Source organism: Mus pahari, chromosome 17, assembly GCF_900095145.1.
Source record: "Mus pahari chromosome 17, PAHARI_EIJ_v1.1, whole genome shotgun sequence".
In the NCBI taxonomy this organism is placed as follows: Eukaryota; Metazoa; Chordata; class Mammalia; order Rodentia; family Muridae; genus Mus; species Mus pahari.
This window is the reverse complement of record NC_034606.1, coordinates 47,281,881-47,286,809: the sequence shown is the minus strand read 5'-3', so window position 1 is coordinate 47,286,809 and position 4,929 is coordinate 47,281,881. Positions and strand designations below refer to the sequence as shown.

The 4,929-nt window shown below is 39.8% G+C and overlaps 1 pseudogene; it reads left to right on the top strand.

Moving 5' to 3' along the window:
* The first annotated feature begins 1,714 nt into the window (after positions 1-1,714).
* Positions 1,715-2,389, top strand: LOC110335166 (annotated as a pseudogene).
* Positions 2,390-4,929: the final 2,540 nt, after the last annotated feature.

Genomic DNA, 4,929 nt, shown 5'->3' with positions numbered 1-4,929 from the left:
TAACCATCCTGGATTTAAACTAATGGAGAGTAAATAAATAAAAGTAGATTTGTGCTCTTGAAAAAATAAATAAATAAATAAATAAATACAATAAAAAAATAAAAAAAGGATTTGAACCCTCCCAAAACTGGTTGCAAGCCAATCTCATAACTTTTTTGTTTGTTTGTTTGTTTCAAGACAGGGTTTCTCTGTATAGTCCTGGCTGTCCTGGAACTCATTCTGTAGACCAGGATGGCCTTGAACTCAGAAATTCGCCTGCCTCTGCCTCCCAAGTGCTGGGATTAAAGGCATGTGCCACTATACCCAACCAATCTCATAACCTTTATGTCTTTCTCACTGAGATATTAGTAAATTAATTACATAACTTTGTCAAAGTTAAATTATAGATTAACATTTATATATCCTATATGGCTTCTCCCTTTCAACTAGACTTACAAGATGCTACATCATCCATTATAGAAGAACTTATAAATTACCATGATCATACACCAATGATTGTATTCCTTATTAGCTCCTTAGTACTTCATGTCGTTTCGCTTACACTAACTACCAAAGTACTCATACAAGTCCGATAGGTGCCCAAGAAGTTGAAACAATCTGAACTATGTTACCAGCTGTAATTCTTATTCTAATTGCCTTTCCTTCCCTACGAATTCTTTAGATAATAGATGAGAATAAAGACCCCGAACTAACAGTAAAAACTATAGAACACCAAAAGGATATTGGAACTACAAATATACTGATTATGAAGACCTTGTTTCAATTAATGTGTAATCCCAATAAACGACTTAAAACCAGGTGAACTTGGTTTATTAGCAGTGGGTAATTGAGTTGTTTTACCAAGATACAAGATATTAATCTCATCTGAAGATGCACTTCACTCATGAGCTGTTCCCTCACTAGGCCTAAAAAAAAAAAAAAACAAGGCAATTCCAGGATGCCTAAACCAAGCCACAGTGACATCAAATCTCCCACGGGTATTCTATGGGCATTGATCAGAAATCTACAGATTTAATCACAGCTCCAAACCAATTGTGCTTGAAATAATATCACTGTCTTAGTCAGGGTTTTTATTCCTGCACAAACATCATGACCAAGAAGCAAGTTGGGGAGGAAGGGTTTATTCGGCGTACACTTCCACATTGCTGTTCATCACCAAAGGAAGTCAGGACTGAAACTCAAACAGGTCAGGAAGCAGGAGCTGATGCAGAGGCCATGGAAAGATGTTACTTACTGACTTGCTTCCCCTGGCTTGCTCAGCTTGCTTTCTTATAGAACCAAGACTACCAGCCCTGGGATGGCACCACCTACAATGGGTCCTCCCACCTTGATCACTAGTTGAGAAAATGCCTAACATCTGGGTCTCATGGAGGCATTTCCTCAACTGAGGCTCTTTTCTCTGTGATAACTTCAGCTTGTGTCAAGTTGAAGTTATCAAAAGCCACCCAGTAAAACAACTAAAACATTTTGAAAATTGATCTATTTCTATAATCTAAACTCACTTCAAAGCTTAGAGCATTAACCTTTTAGGTTTAGAGACTAATAATCTCTGCAGTGAAAGGCCACAATTAGATACATCCACTTGATGTATTACCATCCCATTCTCAACAATTATTTATTTTATTCCAATTGAGATTCTCCTTACAAGTCTTCCCTACATCCCCTTTCCAAAAACTTTAAATCGTTAAAAACTGAAAAATCCTTGAAAATGAAAATGAACAAAAACCCATTTGCCTCTTTCATTGTCCTGCAGTAACAGGATTGCCAATTGTTGTTATTATTATGTTTCCCTCGATTTTATTTCTTTCCTCAAAATGTTTAATTAACAACCACTTATACTCATCTCAACAATGACTAATTAAACTTTACTAATTCATACCTCAAAAGGACAAGCATGATCTCTAAAAGTTGTCCCCTTTATTATACTTATCGTGTCAACAAGCCTCCTAGGCCTCCCTCCTCACACACGTACACCTACTACTCAACGGTCTATAATCTAGGCATAGCAATTCCACTGCGAGCTGGATCTGTGATCGTAGCATTCCACCACAAACTGAAAAGCTCTTTGGCCCACTTCCTCCCCCAGGAACTCTATCTCATGAATTCCTTTGTTCGTTATCATAGAAAGCAGCAGCCTACTCAATCAACAGTTCATCTCACAGCTAGCATTACTGCAGGACACCTACTAATACACCTAATCAGTGGTGCCACCTTAGTATTACTTACTTAATTAATTACTTACTTACTTAATTAATTACTAAGCATTAGCCTACCAACTGCTACAATTACATTCTTTATTCCAGTGCTAGTTACAATTCTAGAATTTGCTGTAGCCCTAATTCAAGCCTACGTATTTACTGTTAGCCTCTATTTATGTGATGTCACATAATAATCCTCCAAACACTCAGCAAATCACAGTCACCCCAAATCCATGACCACTGAACAGCCTCTTCAGCTCTTCTAGCTCTGGCTAAGTAATATGATTTCACTATCTCTACAACACTTCTCTCCATAGGCTTATTGGCTTATGTTCTAACTACCAATGATGATGAAATATGAAGGAACATGAAGGGACATACTAAGGCCACTCCATCCCCATTGTACAAAGGGGACATGCGCTCATCACAATCTTATAGAAGGAAAGCGAAACCGCATGAATCTTAGACAGTGGGCTTATATCCGTAGGCTTATTAGCAAATGTTCTTATATGAAACCCTACTTATTACAATCATACTAGGACTCTAATTTACCATCCTTCAAGCCTCAGAATATTTCAAAGCATCATTCTCTATTTCAGACAGAATTTATAGATCAACATTCTTCATAGCATCAGGATTCTGCAGCCTTCATGTAATCATCGGTCTACAGTAATAATCTACAGCCCTCATTGTTTGCCTTCTTCAACAGCTACAAGTGAGTTTCATTTCACTTGGAAACAGCACTTCTGTTTTGAAGCTCAGCGTGATATTGACACTTTGTAGACATAGTCTGGTGCCAAGGTCTAGCCTGTGGTCCAGCCTCAGCTTGAGGAAGGTCCTGAGGAAGGCAGGAATGGGAACAGTGATAATCTAACAGTGACTCAGAGTCAGGAGTGGATGCAAGCTGTCAGGGTCAAGTGCTCTCATTTTGCCCAAGGATTCTCATCAGCCTTCCTCCCTCTCCTTTCTCCCTTTCCATCCTTGTGCTGTCCCCCAACCAAAGAGCCTGAACCCAGTCCTATACTTACTAAAGTTACATCCTCGAGGCTTTGATTGTTATTCATAATTATTTTAGGAATCCTTAAATTTACATAAATCCTATGAGTCCTGGATCATTAACTCCAACCCCTGCTTCCTTCAAACAAAAACTAAATGCAACACAAAAGCACATTTCCTTATAGATTTTACCCAGCCTGTTCTTCATGGGCAGCTGGGCACAGCTCTTGTGGTTTCCTGGTACAGCAGACAGCAGTCTTTAGTAACTACTTTCATGTAAAAAAGAAAGGTGACAGACTAGTAGGGTTAAAGTGATTTCTTACAAAGTTTTAAAACGTGTGCAAGTGAAGCAGGGCTCCCTCACTCTCTCTACAGGCACTGACATCTCCAATCCTTCAAGTAACTAGGAGAATGAAGTACTAACTTTTTATATACTTACTTGTCACCTTCTAATTCTCTAATCTTTGTTTCCTCTCTTAGCAATTCCATGGCCTCCTGTGCTCTCCTTCTAATACCGTTTGTTTCCAAATCATATACAAGCCTTTCCCCTATAAAATAAATCTGTCATTTGCTGTATTTTATAGATTCCCTCCCCCCCCCCATCCATGCCTTTTCTTCTTGAGACCACTTTAACTCTCTATCCTTGATGTTCCCAAGTTTACTCTGGCTAATTAATGCATCAGTCATTAGACCAGAGGGTACATGTATCTCCTCATAATTCCAAATTCAAGGCCAAATCTGACAATGAACTATTTCTACAAAGAATCATGTAGGCTTTTATGGCCTCCGTGGTTGATGTCTAGATCCTTTCCCAAGGTCCTAAAGACCAAGCGGGAGGTCTGTTCCTTCTTCTCCACAGCCTCATGACCACCTCCATTCCTCATTCCCGAAAAACCCATCTGTTTCATTTATTATGGAGTGATTAGCTCTGAGTAATGGGGGTAAGTACATTCCCCTCAAAAGAGAGACTGAAAGTAAAACAGAAGAGACAGGAGGTCAGTCCCAGGCCAACAGCAGCCAACAGCACACTTGGAGATTGTGGGACTCAATGGCCTGATGATGCTCCAGGGGCAGGACCTAAGTCACACCTCCCTTTATGCAGCCATGCTGGACCCAGAAGTCTGACTTTTCCTATATGTATCTATCTATTGAAGACTATATATCTATCTACTTTTTTAGTATAACTAATACAACTGACTTCTAATTAGTAAATTCCAGTAAGCTCCAGAAAAACATAACCAACCTACTTATCATCATTGCTATTAGCATTTTCCTATCTATACTTCTCATCTCAATTGCATTCTGACGTCTCCAAATCGATTTATACACAGAAAAAGCAAACTCCTATGAAAACAGGTTTGACCCAATAAACTCAGCCTGCCTTCAAGGCTGCCCAAGGCTTCCTGCACCCTGTCCTGTCTCCCAGGCCCACCACCATTCTCACAGGTCACACGGGGCAGATGAGGAGTTAGATGCTCACTGGGTGACATAGTTCAACAAGCCAGACTCGATGCCTGGGAATTTCATAGAGGGATGAATATACTTGGCTGTGATCTGGCTTCTGAGCCCCCAAATCACCGCTGCTGCTTTGCAGGCAGGTAGATGGTTAAGTGATTCTGCTAGTGCTGTTCGCACCTTGAAGGATGTTAAGGACAAAGCAGGACTCCATGAGGAAATCTACCCCTATGTCATCCAGGAACTTACACCAACTTTAAATGAATTGGGAATCTCCAGT